Source organism: Somniosus microcephalus, chromosome 19, assembly GCF_052327205.1.
Source record: "Somniosus microcephalus isolate GS21.2 chromosome 19, FLI_Smic_1.0, whole genome shotgun sequence".
In the NCBI taxonomy this organism is placed as follows: Eukaryota; Metazoa; Chordata; class Chondrichthyes; order Squaliformes; family Somniosidae; genus Somniosus; species Somniosus microcephalus.
Window position 1 is genome coordinate 70480120 of NC_141005.1, and position 26015 is coordinate 70506134.

The window sequence follows — 26015 nt, forward strand, 5'->3', positions numbered from 1 at the left end:
CACCAGCCTGCTCCTGGACACCCGCTACACCAAAGCCTCCTGCCCCCTGCGGGTACTGTACCTGCCTGCTCCTGGACACCCGCTACACCAAGGTCTCCTGCCCCCTGCGGGTACTGTACCTGCCTCCTCCTGGACACCCATTACACCAAGGTCTCCTGCCCCCTGCGGGTACTGTACCTGCCTCCTCCTGGACACCCGCTGCACCAAGGCCTCCTGCCCCCTGCGGGTACTGTACCTGCCTGCTCCTGGACACCCGCTACACCAAAGCCTCCTGCCCCCTGCGGGTACTGTACCTGCCTCCTCCTGGACACCCGCTGCACCAAGGCCTCCTGCCCCCTGCCGGTACTGTACCTGCCTCCTCCTGGACACCTGCTGCACCAAGGCCTCCTGCCCCCTGCGGGTACTGTACCTGCCTCCTCCTGGACACCCGCTGCACCAAGGCCTCCTGCCCCCTGCGGGTACTGTACCTGCCTGCTCCTGGACACCCGCTGCACCAAGGCCTCCTGCCCCCTGCGGGTACTGTACCTGCCTGCTCCTGGACACCCGCTGCACCAAAGCCTCCTGCCCCCTGCGGGTACTGTACCTGCCTGCTCCTGGACACCCGCTACACCAAGGCCTCCTGCCCCCTGCTGGTACTGTACCTGCCTGCTCCTGGACACCCGCTACACCAAGGCCTCCTGCCCCCTGCGGGTACTGCACCAGCCTGCTCCTGGACGCCCGCTACACCAAAGCCTCCTGCCCCCTGCGGGTACTGTACCTGCCTGCTCCTGGACACCCGCTGCACCAAGGCCTCCAGTGCTGCATCAGAGAAACAAGGTGCATCTTCTCTCCCTTGTTGCCTACAGTTGCCTCAGCCCCACACTCACTCTCGCACTAACCCCCTCCACCTTGCTACTTCTCTTCCTTCACAAATCCTTCGAAAATCCTTCATGCTTGGCCATTGCTTCGATCACCTTCCCTAACTCTTTTCCTTCCACTGCTTGGTGTCTGTTTACACCACTGTGAAGCATTTTAGGATGTTTCATTGTGTTAAAGGTGCTGTAGGTGCTATATTAATGCAAGCTGTTATTTGTGCGCAGATGCTATACAATTGTTTGCAAAGAAACACAGGATGGACAGTGAAAGGTGTATTGGTGACATCATTTATCTCAGAACTGCAATCTCCATGCAGTCTAACCGCATTGACTCTCAATACAGCGATCCTTTCTGGGAAGGCCAGCTTTATATATATATACACTGCATTTTCAACCTCTTTTACTCCTTTCAATAATTTTACTATTTTAATGAAGTAATTATTTTTGTACGTGTTTTACTTCACCCACTTCCATCCAGCCAGCCTGCTTCACATTGTTCGGGACTCTGCAGCCTGCTGTCTCTGTGTGACTGTTGTCTGGACGAGAGCTATTGGGGGTTAAATTGGTTAGCCCCCGAAAATGGGAGCGGGGATCACGATGTGCGATGAAACCGTGCCTGTTCAGTGGAATGCAGCCAAGACGCCAATTTTTTGCTGCCTGCTCATTACAATGGTTGATTTCTGTATGCAGCCAGCACTCCCTGTGCTGTTCACTGGTTGCATGAATCAACAGGGGGCCCAATATGGTTACTTCCTAGCACTACTTAAAGCTAGCCTGCACCTCTTAAAGCTAGCCTGCACCTCTTAAATGGAAGGTGCATTGTGGCTGCTGGCGGTGCTGAGATCATTGGGAATAGTGTGCTGTGCAACAATCATGAATGGCTGACCATGGGAAAGAGTGGGCACCAAGATTTTTGGACGTTGCACTGGAGCTCTTGGTGGAGGAGGTGGAACGAAGGGGAGATGTCCTGTACCCTGAGGGGGGCCGGAGACCCTCCAGACAGATGCTAAGAAAGAAGTGGCAGGTGATAGCAGAGGAGGTCAATGCTAGGAGTATAGCGCCAAGAACATGGATGCAGTGCAGGAGGAAGTTTAATGATCTCACACGAGTAGTCAAGGTCAGTGAATGCATCTTCAAATGCCATAACCTACCAACTGCACCACTAGCCTCAGCCCTTGCTCATTTCACCACACCCCCATCACTCACCTACCAACAATCTCAATCAATCAGGACTCATATCTAACATTCATAGCTTCACCTCACCCTCATACGCACATCTCACAGCTTGCACACACTGCCAACTATTCAACCATGACAGCCACATCACCCACGCAGATTGTACGACACTCACTGACACACTTCCCTCTCTCTTGCAGGAGAAGGTGGCGCACAACCAGAAGCAGCAGGAACTAACCTGAGTGGGAGAGGCGCTCCTGCATGTTCTAACCACCATGGAGAAGACGGTGCTAGCCATTATGGGAAGGACCATTGCTGAGGCTGTGGCCCTAATCCTCCTTCTCTCATCCCACTTCTTCCTCATCCCAAAATCTCTTCTGACAGAGGAGCTGCTGATGGTGTAAGCATGCACTTCTTACTTCCTCCTCTCCCCGTACCCATCCCTTGTCCCTTTTTCCTTTCAGATACCCAAGAACTGCAACCTTCCCAGGCAGTGGAGGAAGAGCAAGAAGACAGTGAAGGTGAAGACACACCGTCACTCGATTTCACAGTCGCTGCCACCAGCTCAGATACTGACACTGCGTGTAATTTAAAGGAGAGAATGGAGGCGGCATCCGCATGCGGTGGGATACCGGGCACAAGTGTGCAGGAGCCAGGGCGGGGGAAAGGATAGCGCAGGTGCCAGCTCGCCGGAGGGCGAGGCCGCACACTAGTTCTGCTGCAGAGGACTCAGGTAAGGACTTCAATGGGCCAGGCTACAGAAGAAGGCTGACGTGTGTACACACCCAATGTCTGATGCACTGGGAACCCTGCCGGAAAGCCTGCCCTCATTGTCAAGGAGCATGGAGGAGTCCAGCACCAACTTTGCCACAAGGCATTGTGCAGAACTTGGAGCCAATACTTTCCAACATGAAACTGATGGTCTCCTCCATCAGCACACTTGTGGAGCCAACCATGATGTAGCATCTGGTGGCCGATGTCTCAAAGGCAGCTTCCACCCAATGTCTGAGTGCTGCAGTGGACGCTCAGCTTTCTGTCATGGAAACTCAGACTGCTGCCATCATGGCTCTGGATACCAGTCTACAAAGTGGCTTCCAGGGTGTCACAGCACCCCAGCAATCTGTTCTCCAACAGATCTACCCCCTAAAGACCCTCTGCAGATATGGCTTCCTGCTGAGAGCCCTTCTCCCCCTCCTCCCTCTTCTAGCAGCTTGTCCTGCTCTGTGTGGCCTCTGCTCATTCTCCCAGTCATGCTCAATGCCAAGAGGAAGTTCTATTGGACCACCCAAGTCTGGGAGCAACTGATCAGTGCACAAGCCTTTAAGTCACCAAAAAAGTACTTCAGCATCTGCCAGACCACCCCCTGTAGACTACTGAAACTTTAACCAACTATAGAAAGCACCCAAAACTCATAGAATTGCAGCAACAGCCAGAAGAAACAAACCAGCAACTAACCTGTAAGTAGTTGATGATCCCTTTAAATAGCGCTGGTGGGGGGTCCTTCAGGCTGCTTAACGCCTGTTCAGCTGTGCGAGGTTAAGAGAGGGCGTTGGCTGGAGCGTGGAGCTCCAAAATGGCAGCGCTGGGGTCAAATCAGTGTTGCTCGCTGATTGACGTCATGATCTGCCTGCGGGCTGTGATGTTGACCCATTATCTTGCCAGATCAGGCACTTCAATGAAGTGATAACGTGTTTACGAAATAAAATGATCCTGGGATCTCAGACAATGTTCTCCACCTGCCTCCAGGTGTCTCTAATGTAGGTCAACATGCTGACCAGACCAGTTCAGCTTGGCTTACACTACCTGGACTCCCCTGGACAGCTCTCTGCAGGTGGCTTCCTTCCGCTCTGCACACCTCCTGCCAGCCTGGCCTCCCGAGCTGGTTCAGGTTGCTGTGGCCCCTGCACAGCACCAGCAACATCCACCATAGCCAGGTGCACAGATCCTAAATAGTTTTGGCTCTGCTTCCCAACTTCAGCCTCGTCCCTAATCACTGCACAGGTGACTGATATAGTCATTTTTAAATCATCCCGAACACGGCATCATACTGGAGTGACACAAACACTTTTGTACTTGTCTAAAACAGACACTTCAGTCAGACTTTGGCCAAGCATAAACCTTTCGTTCCCAAAGCACCATGAATGTGGCCGCTTTTGTTTTACAGAAACTGATCACCACATGTCAGTTGCAGATGTCCCAGTGTACGATTACATTCAGTACTGCACAAGTCTTCTTCGTGTTGTTCATTCATAGTGACTAGGTACAAGCACGAAGCCAAATTGACTGAATTCAGAGCCATCACACAGCTCCTGGCAATCTCATATCTCACCGCAGCACTCGGCCTCCTCTCCCTCAGACCAGTAATTGTTTGCTTTATATTCCAGATTATTGCACCTCGAACATTTGATTTCCCTTGAAACACTTCTCTCTGAGCAGTTGGACAGTATAGTCTCCAGCTCACGGGATGCTAACTGATCTCTGGTCAATCGGTGTACTTTCCCACCCACTCACCGGCTCCCCAGTGCTCATAAGGCCACAGGTGATCAGTTTGTGGAGCCAGCTGACTTAGGGAGTAACTATGGCCTTAAATTGTCCGGAACCAGTAAATTATCTCTTAATCTCTTTATCTCATGCACTCCATCATAAGACATATTTCTTCCTTCCCGAACCACAATTTTAGTAAATCTTCCACTTCTATCAACAGTTCTCTACAACTACAATCCTGAGCTTTCCATACCTTTTAAATCCTTGCCTATATACCATCAGATTAACAGCAGCCAGACACTCTTATTTTATGATATCATAAACTGCATTGTACATCAGGTCTGTTCCAAAAATCATAGTGAGCAATTTACTGCTCGATCAGCCGCAGCAGCCTTCCGGCCCACCGTCCTTTCCTCTATCTATGGTGGTTTGCTAACAATTCAAAAGCCCTTCCTTAAGATTTGGAATACGGTTCGATTTGGTTAAGTTATGTTGTGCAGATTGATGAAATAAATCAGCTGGACACCCCCCCCCCCGCCATTTACTGCTCTCGTACATCTTTCAAAGCAGCAACAAGAGCCAACTCTAACTCAAGATGCTCAAGGCTAATGAGAAGCCCCAGTTCTTGGACTCGACTCGACACTGTGCTAGTTCAGTATAATAGTCGGCCAATTCAGGCACACTCCTTTTGTTTCTTCACCTGTTGGTGTTGTTGAACCTGCTCTTTCTTCTCCTGTTGGCTCTGTTGACCCTTTCCTTCCTCCTCTGGCTCGCACAGCTCCTCCTCCTATATGTGCCCCACCCTTTCCTCTCTGTCTGTGGTGGCACTGGCATTCCTTTCCCTCTGCTAGCAGGCCAGCTACTACTGACCTTCTGTCCGCATTGTCTGTGATCTTGTACTCATAGTACGCGCTGATTGTTTCTGATAATTTGCCTTAATTTAAACTTTAAAAGGCCTATTTGGTCTGTGAATGATTTTTGGCTTCTGCCAATTGTTACGGTTTGGGTATTTCCCCAAAACTTTTTACTTGACTTCACAGCGAAAAGGCCATTTAACAAGTGTCTCCTATGAACTGTCCCATCAATGGGATAACATACCATGTGACTAACAATTACCCCTTAACTACGGTATATTGCTTCAGAGACTATGTGGGATGCCCAGCATATTCTCCTGACTACTCTGAAAGCTGTTACATACCATTACATTCAGGTTAAAAGTATTAGTCATATTTATTTGCTGGATGTTATACAGAAGTAGTAAGATACATCAAGTTACTGATGGTACAAATACAAAGAAAATAATAAATATCAAATCAGTCCATCACGCCCTTTTCTAGCATACTCCACAGAAATGATATGACAGACCATTTACAGCTGTTTATTGCATTGGAGGGTGTTCAGCGAAGTTTCACGAGGTTGATTCATGAGATGAGGGGCTTGTCTTATGAGGAAAGGTTGAGCAGGTTGGGCCTATACTCACTGGAGTTTAGAAGAATGAGAGGTGATCTTATTGAAACATATAAGATTCTGAGGGGGCTCGACAGGGTAGATGCTGAGAGGATGTTTCCCCTCGTGGGGGAATCTAGAACGAGGGGGCATAGCTTCAGAATAAGGGGTCGCCCATTTAAGACGAAGATGAGGAGGAATTTCTTCTCTCAGAGGGTCGCGAATCTTTGGAATTCTCTACCTCAGAGAGCTGTGGAGGCGGAGTCAGTGAATATATTCAAGGCTGAAATAGACAGATAGTTGAGCTACAGGTTATGGGGAGTGGGCAGGGAAGTGGAGTTGAGGCCAAGATCAGATCAGCCATGATCTTATTGATTGGCGGAGCAGGCTCGAGGGGCCGAATGGCCGACTCCTGCTCCTGTTTCTTATGTTCTTATGCCATTCTTTAAGGGGTTCAGGTGATCTTCCACCAATGTTATGGCAGGAGGGTAGGAATTCAAGGCCCATATTTATTACTCTGTTGTGGCAGAGCCACCAAGGGACTCTTATATCGATGTACATAATTATCTCCAACAAAACTCAAGAAGCTCGACACCATTCAGGATAAAGCAGCCCGCTTGATTGGCACTCCATCCACCACCTTCAACATTCACTCCCTCCACCACCGGCACACTGTGGCTGCAGTGTGTACCATCTACAAGATGCACTGCAGCAACTCGCCAAAGCTCCTTCAACAGCACCTTCCAAACCCACGACCTCTACCACTTAGAAGGACAAGGGCAGCAGACGCATGGGAACATCACCACCTACAAGTTCCCCTCCAAGCCACACACCATCCTGACTTGGAACTGTATCGCCGATCCTTCACTGTCGCTGGGCCAAAATCCTGGAACTCCCTTCCTAACAGCATTGTGGGTGTACCTACACCATATGGACTGCAGCGGTTCAAGAAGGCGGCTCACCACCATCTTCTCAAGGGCAATTAGGGATGGGCACTAAATGCAGGCCTAGCCAGCGACGCCCACATCCCATCAATGAATAAAAAAAAAGAATGAATCTGTACCTGTATTCGTTTTACTACATGTAAATAGCGCGGTCCCTAGAGGGTTAAGACCAAACGCGATGACGTCACCGCGTGGGTCACGTGACGCTCCCAACTGCGGGAAACGTGATGACGTCATGACATCAGAGGGAGGAGCGCTCTCTCTCAGTCCTCGTGGAGCCAGCATTGAGCATAGACCTGTTTGTTAGTTCTCCTGCGTTTGATTGTTACTTCTGCAAAACAGTATTAAACTTCGTTTGGTTAACAGACTGACTCGATCTCAGTCTTTTGATTAGGAATCTGACAATTCCTACAGTGGTGACCCCGAACTTTCGCGAACGATCTTCGCGGAGGAAGCGACGCACAACGAGATGATGGAAGCGAACGCGGTGGCTTGGAAGCTCCCTCAGTTCTGGGAACAACAGGCGGCCTCCTGGTTCGTGCAAGCGGAAGCTCAGTTTGAACTGCGAAACATCGTGGCGGATCAGACCCGTTACCTCTACGTGGTCTCCGCGCTCGACGGCTCCACGGCTTCAAAGATCATCAACCTGCTTGAAAACCCCCCGGTCGACGGCAAGTACAAAATGCTAAAAGCGTGGTTAATTCAGGTTTTCGGCCTCACGAAGGCGTAACGCGCACACCGTTCACTTACGCTGCCCGGGTTAGGCGACTCCAAGCCATTGGAGTTAATGCGCCAGATGCTCACACTCCTTGGCTCCGAACCGCAATGCTTCCTCTTTCGAGAGTTGTTTTTGAGCCAATTGCCCGAGCAGATACAGGCAGCCCTCGCAAGATCGGATGCTATGGATTGCGTCGCACTTGCCGCTGAGGCAGGCACCATTTATGCGGTCACGCAGCAGGACTGCGCCGCCACGAGGCGACCCCACCTCGCGGATCCCGCCCCGACGCCTTCATCGCCCAGCTTGTGCTTTTACCACGCCCGTTTCGGCATGAGAGCCAGATGCTGCCGGCCTCCCTGCAGTTTCACGCCTCAACTGAAGAAAAAACACCAGCGCCAAGTCCGGGAAAGGAAGCCCGAGCCTGAAGGATGTCCCACGGCCGCGATGGCGATCGGCGATTCCGGGAAGCTCCTTTATATTACTGATTTCATCTCCGGCTGACGGTTTTTATGCGACACAGGGGCGCAGTGTAGCATCCTGCCCGCCTCCGTCCTCGACATCCGGACTGGGAGGCGTGGTTTTCCCCTCTAGGCCGCCAACGGCGGTGCTATCCGTACTTTCGGTAAACGGCGAACCCAGGTGCGTTTCGGCGGACAGCGTTTTCAATGGGACTTCATCACCGCCAAAATCTCGCAAGCCATCCTCGGCGCAGATTTTTTATGCGCCAACAGCCTTTTGGTGGACGTGAGAAATCACCGTCTGATTAACGCGCCCACTTTCAACTCCATCCCTTGTTTCCGCAGCACAGTTGTGTCGCACACGGTCTCTTGTGCTACGCCCGCGCCTAATGAATTCACTCGCCTGCTCGGGGAATTTCCGGAACTAACCAAGCCTACTTTCTCCTCATCCACCGCCAAACACGGCGTGGAGCACCACATCGCAACGACCGGCTCTCCGGTTTACGCACGAGCTCGGCGCCTGGAACCCACCAAACTCACGGCCGCTAAGGCAGAATTCGCCGCAATGGAGCGGTTGGGGATTATTTGCCGGTCGAATAGTCCCTGGTCCTCGCCAATCCATATCGTCCCGAAACCCGGTGACGGATGGCGGCCATGCGGCGACTACCGACGCCTTAATGACGTTACAACTCCCGATCGGTACCCTATACCGCATATACAGGATTTCTCCGCGCATTTGGTGGGAAAGTCAATATTCTCAAAGGTCGACCTCGTACGGGGATACCATCAAGTGCCTGTACACCCCCAAGACATCCAAAAGACGGCGGTCATTACTCCTTTTGGCCTCTTCGAGTTCCTCCGGATGGCGTTTGGGCTTAAGAATGCGGCGCAGGCGTTTCAGCGTCTGATGGATTCGGTGCTGCGGGACCTTCCCTTTTTATTCATCTACCTTGACGATATTCTGATCGCCAGCTCCACCAAAGAGGAACACATCTGCCAGTTGCGCACCCTCTTTCGCCGCCTCCATCAACATGGTTTGATAATCAACCTGGCCAAATGTCAGTTCGGCCTACCACATATCGACTTCTTGGGCCACCGCATCACTTCGGAGGGTGCGATGCCGCTTCAGTCGAAGGTAGAGGCGATTACAGCGTTCCCACGGCCGCAGTCCATCAAGGTGCTCCAGGAGTTCCTGGGTATGGTAAATTTTTACCACCGTTTCGTTCCCAGGACTGCTCAACTTATGCAACCACTCTACGAGGCTCTCGGGGGAAAGCCGAGTAAAAGGCCTGTGGTTTGGACGCCCGAGATGGACTGCGCCTTCAGCGACACGAAGACCGCTCTTGCAAACGCCACTATGTTGGCACACCCACTGCCGGGTGCCACTATCGCTCTCACGACCGACGCTTCGGACTACGCCATAGGCGCCGTGCAAGAACAGTGGGTCGGCGGCACGTGGCAGCCACTGGCGTTTTTTAGTCGCCAACTACGACGTAATGAGCGCAAATACAGCACGTTTGACAGGGAGTTGTTGGCGCTGTTTCTGGCTATCTGCCATTTTCGATTTTTATTAGAGGGACGCCACTTCACCGCGTTCGTGGATCACAAGCCACTGACGTTTGCCATGGCCAAGACCGCCGAACCGTGGTCGGCTCGACAGCAGCGACAACTTACCTTTATTTCGGAGTTTACCACCGACATCCAGCACGTGGCTGGAAAGGACAACGTGGGGGCCAATTGTCTTTCGCGTGCAACCGTCCAAGCCATTCAGCTGGGGATCGACTATTCCCAACTGGCTGCCGACCAAGCCACCGATCCGGAAACACAGGCGTTCCGTTCCGACTCCTCCTGCCTCCAGCCAGCAGATGTGCAGTTCCACTCAGCAGGCACCTCCGTGCTCTGTGACGTCTCCTTGGGGGATCCCCGCCCGATCGTTCCGACCTCCTGGTGTCGCCAAGTTTTCGATGCTATACACGGACTTTCACATCCTGGCGTGAAGGCATCTCAAAGATTACTGGCATCTAAATTCGTCTGGAGAGGGATGCGTAAAGATGTTCGCGACTGGGCTAACACCTGCGTCGTGTGTCAAAAATCTAAGGTTCAACGACATGTAAAAGCCCTCTTGGCCACTTTCGAAGTGCCAGAACGCCGTTTTGACCATGTCCACGTAGACCTCGTTGGGCCGCTTCCACCATCACAAGGGTTCACACACCTCCTGACCATGGTCGACCGCACTACAAGATGGCCAGAGGCGGTTCCTTTGGCGTCTACTACCTCCGCTGATGTCGCCCGGGCTTTTATCTCCTCGTGGGTCGCGCGTTTCGGTGTCCCGTCAGATATTTTGTCCGACCGCGGTCCACAGTTTTCGTCTGAACTTTGGAACACTGTAGCCTCAGGTTTGGGCACCAAGCTCCATCGCACCACGGCCTACCACCCACAGGCGAACGGGTTGTGTGAGCGTTTCCATCGGTCACTAAAAGTGTCGCTGAGGGCCACCCTTCAGGGCACTGCATGGGTAGATCGACTCCTGTGGGTTCTGCTTGGTTTGCGCACGGCGCCTAAAGAAGACCTGCAGTCATCTTCCACGGAACTGGTGTACGGCTAGCCACTCCGGGTGCCGGGCGGTTTCTTGCCATTGCCAACTAAGCCGTGGTCCGCGGCTGATCAACTCAGCACCCACCGAGAAACGGCCGACTCCTTTAAGCCGATTCCGACGTCGCACCACGGCCTTCCTTCCTCTCATATTCCAACGGAGTTAAGGCAGGCTGAGTTTGTCTTCGTTCGCCATGATGCCCATCGAGGTCCACTCCAGCCTCCTTATACGGGCCCCTTCCGGGTGTGGGAGGCAGGCGACAAGAGTTTTTTGGTCGACATCGGGGGCAAACCCGACTACATTTCGATTGACCGCCTCAAGCCCGCGCACCTGGACCTCGACCGGCCGGTCGAAACTGCACAGCCACCACGCCGTGGTCGACCGCCCGCTGCTACTACGTCCGAACGGATCGTTCCACCTGTCAGCCCATCTACCGCTCAACAAATTCCTCTCCGGGAATATAGGAGTCATTCGAACAGACTTGTCTGACCTCCTCTTTGATTGACTTTCACTGTTAAAGACAATTCTGGGGGGAGCGCATATGGCAGAGCCACCAAGGGACTCTTATATTGATGTACATAATTATCTGTAACAGAATGAATCTATACCTGTATTCGTTTTACTACATGTAAATAGCGCGGTCCCTAGAGGGTTAAGACCAAACGCGATGGCGTCACCACGTGAGTCATGTGACGTTCCCAATGGCGGGAAACGTGATGACGTCATGACATCAGAGGGAGGAGCTCTCTCTCTCTCAGTCCTCGTGGAGCCAGCATTGAGCATAGACCTGTTTGTTAGTTCTCCTGCGTTTGATTGTTACTTCTGCAAAACAGTATTAAACTTCGTTTGGTTAACAGACTGACTCGATCTCAGTCTTTTGATTAGGAATCTGACAATTCCTACACTGTTACAAAATAGGGCATTTTGATGAAAAAGTCTTTTGTAGACCTTCAATGATACAATACTCTATGTGAGCAAAGTGATTTCTATCTCAGCCCAGGAGATCCAGTACTAATTTTCTGCAATTTACTGCCCATTTTGGATTAGGAGATGTGGCACTTAGAGTTTCTAGCTGAAGGTAATGGCAGACATCAGCCACACTACCGTGCAGCAACGCCGCAGAGGTTCTGCTCTCCCCGACTTGTGGTGGGCTATCCGGCAGCTGCGGAAATACCGGCAGGAGCCCATCAACAAGAAGCAAATAACCCTGATCCCAGGAAGATCCAGTAGGGCCAGGGCATAGGGAGGCAGGCAGGTGCAGCTCTGCCACCGACCTGGCTGGATTCCTGCCAGATTGGAAAAATCAAGGCTCAAGTATCAATTCGAGGAACTGAACTGAAGGTACTGGGAAAAAAATCTGCAGGATATATTCCAGCCTCGGAATAAAGATCTGTCAATCAATCCAGTTCAATGGCACGAGGGTAGATGATCACCTTCCACGCTGATCAGCAAGTGGGCGCATAACAGCTGTTTACCCGTGACTTGTTAATGCTTTAAGTCATGTGCATTCCCCCATAACAAAACCCCTTGGATGGTTCAGTCTTTTATGAAGTAATGCATTTGTCTGTAAGTTTGCATACTTAGTCACTTGCCAGAAACTAAAGCCATTCCTAAGCCTGAGTAATATGAGTTGGACTCTACAATTATAGTACCCATTGCCCCTCAAAGATCCAATAATTTAATTAGCATCTAGAGCTAAGCCTCTGCATCCTGGATAATCTGCAGATCAAAGAACCTAGCGGTGGCTTACAGACAGCTGTGGTCCAGGCTCTATTGTGAAGTTCAGTAGGGAAAGACAGCTTCTATCTTAACGCTAATTACTTCTATGACACTTTACAGATCTTCCATCATATATATGCAAATATAAAATATTATTCCAGTCGCTGCTGAGTTAAGTCATCTCAGCTACAAAGGTGGTGGGACATGAAGCTGGCCCCAGTTTCCTCAGGATAAGGAGGGGGGAGGAAATCAGCAAGGGTTGCTGCTCCTGATCATTGCCCAGTGATCCTGCTGCAACATGTGAAAGTGCAGATAAATGTTGGATGAGGGCAGAGATTAAGTGAGGTCGTGACACTTCCAGCAGTTGAATAGCTCAGCCATGAAGGATAGCTACTTGGGTGACGTACCAGACAACAGCTAGCACTCGTAAAACTGTACCCCAGCAGGAGTCAGCACCTTCAGGAGAGGAAAGGAGAACGTTAAGAGGGTCTTTTATCAGAGAAGGAGCTAGCGGCCCTTTGATAAATTTTGAAAATGAAATATTAGTTCTAGAGTGTAGAGTTTTGGTGAAGAACTAGTTCAGTCTAAGTGGACTGGAGATTGGGTATCCCTGACACAAACAGGAAACTGACACCTGTCCTAAATGACTACCATCATTCAAGGTCAGTGAAGCTAGGGCAGGCAGGGCTCTGCTTACAGTCACCTCATTCAAAATTCTGTTGTTTAAAAGGGGAGTCTTTGCCTGGAGATGGCCTGCGGTAGCCAATCACAGTTAAGTGGTACCACGTGAGCAACCTTCGACAGAGGCTGTATAATTAGGCAAGCTGCTGTCAACACCGTAAGCAGGCTGTACCTGCTGCTCAGCGACGCACATCCCAGACAGTCTGTTGCTCTTGCACTAAATTGGTCCCTCCTCCATAAATAAACCTAACACTGCCTACCAAGCCATCTGTGCCAGAAACCTCTCCTGCTGCCACACAGACTGGGGTCACATTCTGGTGATTCAGGTATAGGACGCGGAGAGGGAGAAAGCAGGCATCTCCGCATATCCAGAGGCGACACCTGGTGTGTGGGTGGATGGCTCTTTCGTCACTTTATATAAGGTTATGGGTAGAGAAAGTAGAAGATAAATTTTCACTGGTTTATTTTTCAGTCACTAACCAACTTATAACGTGATTCCATAAATCAGGTACCTAAAGGGTTGAAAGAATAATTTACTCGTGAGACAGTTGGTTTTTCAGTATCCCATTACTCAGTGTGGTTATTTGCTTCTTTAGTTTGGTCATGCGTGCCTACACTCACAGAGGGGTCTTTAGCTGGTTACTCTTGTCCTACTTCAATTTGCGTTGATCCTATTCCGGTCATTTTCAAGCTCTCATTCTTTTGATCAATAATTTTTTTTAAAGATTCTCTGCTTGTTCTTGCATAAGAAATACCTTTTCCATTTCTTTATAGTGTTGTTTTTAAAAGTACATTTTCAGGAATTTTGCGCTCATTGGGGAGAGGATTGCGAACACTGAGGATGAAACACTCTCCTTTTACAACATTACAACAGTGACTCCACTTCAAAAAGTACTTCATTGGCTGTAAAGCGCTTTGGGACGTCCGGTGGTTGTGAAAGGCGCTGTAGAAATGCAAGTCTTTCTTTCTTTTTTACTTAGTGCCAGTGTCAAGCAGTCTTGGGTACAGCCCGATTGGATGCAAAGCAACGTTCTCCCTACATTAGGGTCGTCAATCCTCCAGGATTGCCCTGGAGTCTCCAGGAATTGAAGACTAATCTCCAAGGCACTGCTGGGAGCAACCCAGGAGAAAAATCATAGGGGCATTAAAAAAATAATTTTTCAAAATATCTTTGAACACTTTTGTTTGTTAGTTATAACAGTCAAGAATCATCCAATCAGGGAATGAATCGGGTATTCGCTTTCCAATTGGCATGTGAAGGCGGGGCACCGTGAGGAGGGACATGTTGGGTGACCACTGGCAGGAGTGTGGGGACAGGGTGGATGGAGGCAGGAGGTCATGTGATGACACCTCCAGGAACATGTCCAACCACAGTTGGCAACGCTATGCTACATGCCCTAAGAATGTACCTCAGCCCCAAGCTCAGACTATCACTCCTACCCTGGTGCGGCATTTTCCTTTTTCCCACACCAGACATCCGGCGGCCTCCCTAACGGTTGCATTAGGGTAGTTTGCGAGTTTCTGGTGAAGTCTAACGCCCCTACATCACTGCATTGTCTATGCCAGAAAGGCACGAGCGCACTGTCTCCGTGGCACTGGACACAGGTTGCATCTTATCTGCCTTGTGGATTTTATGCATTCCAGCTACAGCCCTATCAACCTCTGTCCCCTGGTTCGGCCCACTCCTAGATGGTGTCCACAGCTGTGCGCACGCCAGGCATGAGCAGCTATGAGGAACCACAGATGAGTACTGGGAGCCAACCGACCCATCCCATAAAGATAACAAATAATGTTTTTCTATTGTCTGTGTGCTATCAGAGGATCTGTCAGACTGGGTTACCCCCAGTGCGTTTGTGTTAATGCCAGGTATTTCCATTACTACTTGATCCATATTAAGAAATTAATTGCTTTCAACGGGCCATTCATAATTCACTAACCATCAATGTCATTTACCTGTGTTTTAGCTCGTCACCATCATGCTGCTTTCCTTGTTAATGCCACATACTTTGTTACACCCTACGGCACCACAGAGTATCTTAGCCTGTCTAGCCCAAAGTTCCTGGTAGTTTTGTCACCCAGTCCATCGCCAGCATGTCATGTTTGATTTTGGGTGGAATTGCCTGAACTGCTTCAATCGAGTGAGAACCAAAATAACTGACCTCAATACAGAAATTAAATTAAAGTTCAAAGTCTAAAGTGATCACATTTGCAACGAAGGCGAGAACCTCTTGGCTTCACCTAGAGGTAGTCTGCATTGCAACAAATCCTAGGGATAGAAAATAGCCTCATCCATAACCTTGTAGTATTATAGGCTGACTTTTCCTGCACTACAGCACTCAGAATTGGGCGCTATAGCGGCAGGAGGGAAAATGTGGCGGGGAGGCTTACTGCTGGATCCTCGCCCCTGGAAATGACGATTGCTAGTTTCTTCATCCATCGCCAGCTAGACTCATGGCCGCCCATCCCTTCATTGCCCTGGTATATTTAAACAATGGCTGGTGGGGTGCAGGGCAAGGGAAGCTGGCCAATCTCCCTGCCTTCCCGTTGCTGTACAACTTGACACTAGATGTGACCTGAGCAGGAATGGTGGTACTGATTGCAGCAGCAGGAAGAATGCTGGATGCCCTAATGCAGTGACAGGGCCTGGTAATAGCCACCTCTCCCTCTTTCTGCCTCTATGACTGTACAGGAAACTTTCTTTTTACCGGCACCTAAATAACCGGAAATCTCTCTTAACCGGCAAAATTCAGGAGTAGGTTCAGGTAAGTTTTACTTCATATTAGTGGCCGTGTAACCGGGGTTCCTGCACCTGTATCCATGCAACAGGGACGCCTGGATCTGTGGCCGTGTACGGGGCTCTCGTACCTTAGTAAGTATACCTCTCTGTAATCCAGACTTTTTGATCAACCGGCACCACGCCGGTCCCGTCGGTGCTGGATTAAAAAGAGTTTCCTGTAGATATACGGATGGAGGCTTATTCAGAGGCCTTTATAAAAATGATAAGGAAATTCTCTGGGGTGCTGCTGCCACCTTTAATGGTGCCCACCCCCATCTTTTGGCGAGTCAGCACTGCCCAGTATTGCTGCCAAGCAGTGGTGGGCTCCCTCCGTGGGGTAGAAGTACAGCTGTGAACCCCCTCTGCATTTATAATGAACACTGACTCACGATGGGTCAGGAACTTGGCAGGGATCCCGCCTGCAACAGCTAAACTGCCCAAAGGAAAATCCAGAGCAGAGTTGTCTGCTCAAGTTTCTCAAATATGCCCAAAATGTCAAATCTGCCTTATCCAGAAAACTCAGTGACCCAAGCTCAGAGCCGTGAACAAGACTTGTCTGTGCAAACTTTCTGCAGAATAAGGGCTGTAACATTTTGAAATTTTATCTATTTAGCCTGGAAGGGATTTTGGTTTAATTTATATAATGATATTGCTATAAATTTAGATTTAGTTCACCAAGGGTTAACTCCGTGAGCCACACAAGTGACGTGGGATTTTGATCAGGACCATTAATTGGAATACCAGATGAAGCGGCTTTCAAAACTGTGTATTCTCACGTACCATATCATATAATTTGAGAGACTCTGGGCAGTCAGCCAGCACATCCTAAAGCTGTTCACACCTTTTATGCTAGAATGGTTTTCATTCAATTAATCCAACAGAGGGAGCAGGGGCTTAGCTAAACCGATAATGTAGTTGCCATAGCTCCCACACCAAAGGTGATGTGTTTCTCACTCAAGGTGGTAGTTTTGACTGGCCACTCCGTGAACAAATCCTTTACACTGAGACCTGAGGGAGGAGGCCGAGGTCAGACTTTCTGGCTCCGATATTTACAGGGAGGCAGGGTAGGTGTGGGGGAGGGTGAAAACGGCCAGCAAATGCGTTGAAGCTGGGGACGCAGAGGTCCTGACTAATTTATTGGCACGACCTCATTATAATTTTTTTCTTCCATTTCCCGCCCGGCTGCCGACCAAATTGACAGGCCGGCTGGCTGCCGGGCGGGAAAACCAGCGGCAGGAGGCCGCAGCTGGGGACCTTTGGGGATGGTCCCCAGCAATTGGGGAGGGGGGGAGGGGTGGATGGTCAGCGATCGGGCTGGAGGGAGAGAGAGGCCATCGGGGCCTGGGGGGAATTGGTCAATGATCGGGGCCTGGGGGGAAATGGTCAACGATCGGGGCCTGGGGGGAAATGGTCAACGATCGGGGCCTGGGGGGAAATGGTCAACGATCGGGGCCTGGGGGGAAATGGTCAATGATCGGGGCCTGGGGGATGGTCAGTGATCGGGGCCTGGGGGGAATTGGTCAATGATCGGCGCCTGGGGGGAAATGGTCAATGATCGGGGCCTGGGGGATGGTCAATGATCGGGGCCTGGGGGGAATTGGTCAATGATCGGGGCCTGGGGGGAAATGGTCAATGATCGGGGCCTGGGGGGAAATGGTCAACGATCGGGGCCTGGGGGGAAATGGTCAACGATCGGGGCCTGGGGGGAATGGTCAATGATCGGGGCCTGGGGGGGAATGGTCAATGATCGGGGCCTGGGGGGAATGGTCAATGATCGGGGCCTGGGGGGAATGGTCAATGATCGGGGCCTGGGGGGGAATGGTCAATGATCGGGGCCTGGGGGGAATTGGTCAATGATCGGGGCCTGGGGGGAATGGTCAATGATCGGGGCCTGGGGGGAATGGTCAATGATCGGGGCCTGGGGGGAATGGTCAATGATCGGGGCCTGGGGGGAATGGTCAATGATCGGGGCCTGGGGGGAATGGTCAATGATCGGGGCCTGGGGGGAATTGGTCAATGATCGGGGCCTGGGGGGAAATGGTCAATGATCGGGGCCTGGGGGGAATGGTCAATGATCGGGGCCTGGGGGGAATTGGTCAATGATCGGGGCCTGGGGGGAATGGTCAATGATCGGGGCCTGGGGGGAATGGTCAACGATCGGGGCCTGGGGGGAATGGTCAACGATCGGGGCCTGGGGGGAATGGTCAACGATCGGGGCCTGGGGGGAATGGTCAACGATCGGGGCCTGGGGGGGAATGGTCAACGATCGGGGCCTGGGGGGAATGGTCAACGATCGGGGCCTGGGGGGAATGGTCAATGATCGGGGCCTGGGGGGAATTGGTCAATGATTGGGGCCTGGGGGGAATGGTCAGTGATCGGGGCCTGGGGGGAATGGTCAATGATCGGGGCCTGGGGGGAATGGTCAATGATCGGGGCCTGGGGGGAATTGGTCAATGATCGGGGCCTGGGGGGAAATGGTCAGTGATCGGGGCCTGGGGGGAATGGTCAATGATCGGGGCCTGGGGGGAATGGTCAATGATCGGGGTCTGGGGGGAATTGGTCAACGATCGGGGCCTGGGGGGAATGGTCAATGATCGGGGCCTGGGGGGAATGGTCAACGATCGGGGCCTGGGGGGAATGGTCAATGATCGGGGCCTGGGGGGAATGGTCAATGATCGGGGCCTGGGGGGAATGGTCAATGATCGGGGCCTGGGGGGGAATGGTCAATCATCGGGGCCTGGGGGGAATGGTCAATGATCGGGGCCTGGGGGGAATTGGTCAATGATCGGGGCCTGGGGGGGAATGGTCAATGATCGGGGCCTGGGGGGAATTGGTCAATGATCGGGGCCTGGGGGGAATTGGTCAACGATCGGGGCCTGGGGGGAATGGTCAATGATCGGGGCCTGGGGGGAATGGTCAATGATCGGGGCCTGGGGGGAATGGTCAATGATCGGGGCCTGGGGGGAATTGGTCAATGATCGGGGCCTGGGGGGAATTGGTCAATGATCGGGGCTTGGGGGGAATGGTGAATGATCGGGGCCTGGGGGGAATGGTGAATGATCGGGGCCTGGGGGGAATGGTCAATGATCGGGGCCTGGGGGGAATGGTCAATGATCGGGGCCTGGGGGGAATGGTCAATGATCGGGGCTTGGGGGGAATGGTCAATGATCGGGGCTTGGGGGGAATGGTCAATGATCGGGGCCTGGGGGGAATTGGTCAATGATCGGGGCCTGGGGGGAATTGGTCAATGATCGGGGCCTGGGGGGAATGGTCAATGATCGGGGCCTGGGGGGAAATGGTCAACGATCGGGGCCTGGGGAGAATTGGTCAATGATCGGGGCCTGGGGGGAAATGGTCAACAATCGGGGCCTGGGGGGAATGGCCGGTGATTGGGGTTTGAGGGACAGTCAGTGATCGGGGTTTGAGGGGGGGTCAGTGATTGAGGTTGGAGGGACGGTCAGTGATTGGGTTTTGAGGGGGGTCAGTGATTGGGGTTTGAGGGGAGTCAGTGATTGGGGTTGGAGGGACGGTCAGTGATTGGGTTTTGAGGGGGGTCAGTGATTGGGGTTTGAGGGGGGACGGTCAGTGATTGGGGTTTGAGGGGGGACGGTCAGTGATTGGGGTTTGAGGGACAGTCAGTGATTGGGGTTTGAGGGACGGTCAGTGATTGGGGTTTGAGGGGGTCAGTGATTGGGGTTTGAGGGAGGGTCAGAGATTGGGGTTTGAGGGGGGATGGTCAGTGATTGGGGTTTGAGGGACGGTCAGTGATTGGGGTTTGAGGGACGGTCAGTTATTGGGGTTTGAGGGACGGTCAGTGACCGGGGTTTGAGGGGGGTCAGTGATTGGGGTTTGAGGGGGGTCAGTGATTGGGGGTTGAGGGGGGTCAGTGATTGGGGTTTGAGGGGGGGTCAGTGATTGGGGTTTGAGGGGGGTCAGTGATTGGGGGTTGAGGGGGGTCAGTGATTGGGGTTTGAGGGGCGGTCAGTGATTGGGGTTTGAGGGACGGTCAGTGATTGGGGTTTGAGGGACGGTCAGTGATTGGGGTTTGAGGGACGGTCAGTGATTGGGGTTTGAGGGACGGTCAGTGATTGGGGTTTCAGGGGGGTCAGTGATTGGGGTTTGAGGGTGGTCAGTGATTGGGGTTTGAGGGACGGTTAGCGATTGGGGTTTGAGGGGGTTCAGTGATTGTGGTTGAGGGGGGGTCAGTGATTGTGGTTTGAGGGGGTTCAGTGATTGGGGTTTGAGGGACGGTCAGTGATTGGGGTTTGAGGGGGGTCAGTGATTGGGGTTTGAGGGGGTCAGTGATTGGGGTTTGAGGGACGGTCAGTGATTGGGGTTTGAGGGGGGTCAGTGATTGGGGTTTGAGGGACGGTCAGTGATTGGGGTTTGAGGGACGGTCAGTGATTGGGGTTTGAGGGACGGTCAGTGATTGGGGTTTGAGGGACGGTCAGCGATTGGGGTTTGAGGGGGGTCAGTGATTGGGGTTTGAGGGGGGTCAGTGATTGGGGTTTGAGGGACGGTCAGTGATTGGGGTTTGAGGGACGGTCAGTGATTGGGGTTTGAGGGAGGTCAGTGATTGGGGTTTGAGGGATGGTCAGTGATTGGGGTTTGAGGGGGGTCAGTGATTGGGGTTTGAGGGAGGTCAGTGATTGGGGTTTGAGGGAGGTCAGTGATTGTGGTTTGAGGGGGGTCAGTGATTGGGATTTGAGGGACGGTCAGTGATTGGGGTTTGAGGGAGGTCAGTGATTTGGGTTTGAGGGATGGTCAGTGATTGGGGTTTGAGGGGGGTCAGTGATTGGGGTTTGAGGGGGGTCAGTGATGGGGTTTGAGGGGGGTCAGTGATTGGGGTTTGAGGGGGGTCAGTGATGGGGTTTGAGGGACGGTCAGTGATTGGGGTTTGAGGGACGGTCAGTGATTGGTGTTTGAGGGGGTCAGTGATTGGGGTTTGAGGGACGGTCAGTGACTGGGGTTTGAGGGACGGTCAGTGATGGGGTTTGAGGGACGGTCAGTGATTGGGGTTTGAGGGACGGTCAGTGATTGGGGTTTGAGGGGGTCAGTGATTGGGGTTTGAGGGACGGTCAGTGATTGGGGTTTGAGGGACTGTCAGTGATTGGGGTTTGAGGGGGTCAGTGATTGGGGTTTGAGGAACGGTCAGTGATTGGGGTTTGAGGGGGGTCAGTGATTGGGGTTTGAGGGGGGTCATTGATCGGGGTTTGAGGGACGGTCAGTGATTGGAGTTTGAGGGACGGTCAGTGATTGGGGTTTGAGGGAGGTCAGTGATTGGAGTTTGAGGGAGGTCAGTGATTGTGGTTTGAGGGAGGTCAGTGATTGGGGTTTGAGGGGGGTCAGTGATTGGTGTTTGAGGGACGGTCAGTGATTGGGTTCTGAGGGGAGGTCAGTGATTGGGGTTTGAGGGGGGTCAGTGATTGGGGTTTGAGGGACGGTCAGTGATTGTGGTTTGAGGGGGTTCAGTGATTGGGGTTTGAGGGACGGTCAGTGATTGGGGTTTGAGGGGGGTCAGTGATTGGGATTTGAGGGGGTCAGTGATTGGGGTTTGAGGGGGGTCAGTGATTGGGGTTTGAGGGACGGTCAGTGATTGGGGTTTGAGGGACGGTCAGTGATTGGGGTTTGAGGGGGTCAGTGATTGGGGTTTGAGGAACGGTCAGTGATTGGGGTTTGAGGGGGGATGGTCAGTGATTGGGGTTTGAGGGGGGATCAGTAATTGGGGTTTGAGGGGGGTCAGTGATTGGGGTTTGAGGGGGGTCAGTGATTGGGGTTTGAGGGACGGTGAGTGATTGGGGTTTGAGGGACGGTCGGTGATTTGGGCTTGAGGGACGGTCAGTGATTGGGGTTTGAGTGACGGTCAGTGATTGGGGTTTGAGGGGGGTCAATGATTGGGGTTTGAGGGACGGTCAGTGATTGGGGTTTGAGGGACGGTCAGTGATTGGGGTTTGAGTGACGGTCAGTGATTGGGGTTTGAGGGGGGTCAATGATTGGGGTTTGAGGGACGGTCAGTGATTGGGGTTTGAGGGACGGTCAGTGATTGGGGTTTGAGGGAGGTCAGTGATTGGGGTTTGAGGGAGGTCAGTTATTGAGGTTTGAGGGACGGTCAGTGATTGGGTTTTGAGGGGGGATGGTCAGTGATTGGGGTTTGAGGGGGGACGGTCAGTGATTGGGGTTTGAGGGACGGTCGGTGATTTGGGCTTGAGGGACGGTCAGTGATTGGGGTTTGAGTGACGGTCAGTGATTCCAGATTCCCCCCAACACCACAAAAAAAGCTATAAAAACGATCAAGCATGCTCAGATGAGAGAAAAACCAGAAACTCTCTTTACTGACTGCTACAACAATGGGACAAAAAGTAACCTCATATTCTACTCAGATCAGCCAGCGGCTTGGATCAGAGCAATAAAATCACACTATACCAGTGTTAAGCTAAAAAATACCGCAAATGGGTCCATAATGAAAATTAACACACCAGGAGACAGTTCAATCACGACTGTCAACGCGTACAATACCGGAACAATATTAGTGCAAGGCAACCTCGACAAATTTGCAACAGCCTTCAGGACACTGAAAAGATCAACTACGAGGGGAATGAACAGCCCCAGAGTGGCCCGCACTCCCCCCAACATTGACAACTTACCAGGAGAAAATCTGCATGGTCAAGGGATGAACGAGCCACACAGTTCAAACCAGACACTAACCCCGGGGAACCACAGCCACACGATACAACTGACAAACCCCAGCATAACTACCACGGAGGAAGCCACACATAGTTCCCCTACCATTCCCAGCCCACCAAGAGAAGAGCAGCATAGCCAGGAAGTGAGTGAGCCTTCCAGGGCCGACCAGCTTAGCCAGGAAGTGAGTGAGCCTTCCAGGGCCGACCAGACACATACCCCGGGATCACACAGCCAGATACAACCAAAAGATAAATTTTATCAATTAGAGATAGAGATGGTTAAACTTAGAGAGGAGGTCCTCAAATTGAATGACAAACAAAAGCAGGAGAGGGAGAGACACAAGAGAGAGCTGAATAGACTTGATAACCAGGTGAATCTACTTAAGAATCAGGTGAAAGAGCTGCAGGAAAAAGAAGAGAGCCATAGAGGAGAGAAAACACCATTAGACCAGCAACCAGAGACTAGAGATAAGACAAGACAGAGCCGGACGGAACGGCTGCACTCCCACACGGAACAAAAGCAACAGACACACAATACAAGGGGTGCCACACAGACCGACCAGCATGCTGACTCGCAATCTTCCCCCACCACCATGGAACCACAAGCGAGCCGCTCACAAGAGGTACGCACACACCAGACACCCCAGCCCAGCACACACACTATGAGTCCAGGCGAAAGCCACCAGACAGTAAACACAAACAAGGCTGACGTCGTAATACTCATAGACTCAAATGGGAAATTTCTATGGGAGAAAAAGCTCTTCCCTAGAAGTAAAGTAGAAAAGATTTGGTGCCCAACAACAGACAGAGCCATGGGATGGCTGACCAAAGCCAGATTAGGCTCCCCCCAACACATAATAATACACACGGGCACAAATGACCTAAAGGCCAAACAGAAAGAGGTAGCAACATCGCTCAGAGCAATGATTAGGAAGGCAAGCAGTACATTTCCAAACACTAGAATCACTGTTTCCACAATATTGCCGAGAACAGACTTCAACAACAACACAATTCATGAGATAAATGCCAGCATAGCAACAGAATGCGAATCAAACCACAACGTACACCTGGCCCAACACCCCACCCTCGATGAAGAATATCTTTACGACCACGTCCACATCCAAAGGCAAAAAATATCGATCTTTGCTAAAGCCCTGAAGGACGTCGCTTTTAACCGGGTCCATACCCAGACTCCAAGAGGACCCCCCCCCGACCACCAGAGATCAGCGGGGTACATATCAGGAACACTACAAAGACCACCACCACACCAACCGAGACCGGAGAGGATCCCCATGCAAAACAACATTATCAGACCTGCACCACTCCTGTCCCACAGGGGAATAGGACCGCTACCAGCCAGACAGAGGGAGAGATGCACAGGACGTACGCAATACCTCAGACAGAAACAATCCATTAAGAGACAATAAGCAGATGTGCAGCAGCATCTACTTCCGCCTTATGGATCAAGGACTAATTAATAGAAAGAACTGTAACCAAATTGTATTAACTTTTGTAGACAACTGGGGTGATCTTTTTTTTCCCCACACTTAGACACGACAAACACGTACCACTCTTTAACCTATCATAGAAAAAGATAAAACTTAACATGAAATCCTTATATATTTCGACCTGGAATATCCAAGGTCTACGCTCTTCACTGCGAGAAGTGAAGAGTAGGACCCCAGAGTTCATAGAGGAAACTAAAGATCTAGATATTATCATTTTACAGGAAACTTGGTATAAAGGAAAAGGACACACCGGCTGTCCCCAAGGGTACACTGAGCTAGTGGTCCCCTCCAATAAATTACCAAGTGTAACCCAAGGCAGAGACTCCGGAGGCATACTGATCTGGTTTAAAACAGAACTTAAGAATTACATCAAATTTATAAAAAAGGGCGAAAACCATATGTGGCTCAAACTTGAGAGGGAGATTATCTCAAACACCCAAGATGTTTACATTTGCGCACTTTATATCCCTCCAATCGATTCCCCGTACTACAAAGAGGACACCTTCTCCAACATGGAGGGGGAAATTATCCAATACCAGGCCCAGGGGAACGTGTTGATCTGTGGGGACCTCAATTCAAGAACGGGCGAAGAACCAGACTTCACCAATAATCAGGGAAACAATTACGTATTCGGGAATAACCACTTTGACATCCCTTCCCTTCCATACAGGCATAACTGCGACAAGCAGTCAAATACCAACGGTAAACAGCTACTACAGCTCTGTCGAAACCTGGGTCTGTACATTGTCAATGGTAGGTTCATAGGAGACCTCCTAGGAAGATCGACCTACTGCTCACCTCTTGGCTGCAGCACAGTAGACTATATGATTACAGACTTGGACCCATCCTCTTTCAGAGCATTCACAGTCAAACCACAAACAACACTGTCAGATCACAGTCAAATTACTATGTTTCTCAAAAAGACAGAAACAAACAACATAGAAACACAACCCAGTAAACTGTACAACACCAAAAAATCGTACAGATGGGCCAAAAACGACACGGAAAAATACCAGAAAACAATTAGCAATGCATCAACTCAAGCTCTCTTAGACACCTTTCTGGATAACATATACACTCACAATAAAGAAGGCGTAAACCGGGCAGTTAGTAAACTAAACAATATTTTTGATAATTTGGCAACAAATGCAAACTTGAAAGCTCGCAAGAACAAACCCAAAACAAAAAACTATGAAAAATGGTTTGACCATGATTGCCATAACATGAGGAAAAAACTTAGAAAACTATCAAACCAAAAACACAGACATCCAGAAAACGAGGAATTACGCCTTACTTATTGTCAGACGCTAACACAATACAGAAACACACTCAGGACCAAAAAAGAGCAATTTATTAAGAATACACTCAGCTCCATGGAGGAATCCATTGAGTCGAATTGTTTCTGGGACAACTTGAAAACACTACACAAAAAACAACACGACGATTTGTCCATTCAAAATGGGGACACATGGGTAAACCACTTTGAAAAATTATACCAGAAAAACACACTAGGACCAGAGCAACACCAAATACGCAAAAAACTTGAAAAGCTTGAAATGGCCATAAAAGATAACCAAAACCCGCTAGACGCCATAATAACAGAAAAAGAACTTCTTGAAAAACTCAAGGACCTGCGACCAGGAAAAGCTTGCGGGACAGACGGCATACTAAACGAGATGATTAAACACGCAGACGACAAACTGAAACTGGCTATCCTAAAACTCTTCAACTTGGTTCTGAGTGTCGGTTATTTCCCTGACATCTGGAACAAAGGACTCATAACACCCATATACAAAAGTAGGGACAAAATCGACCCAAACAACTATCGAGGCATCTGTGTAAACAGTAACCTGGGGAAGGTATTCTGTAGCATCATAAACAAAAGACTTATAAACTTCCTTGAAGAGCACAATGTCTTGAGTAAAAGCCAAATTGGATTCCTGCCAAACTATAGAACATCCGATCATATCTTCAC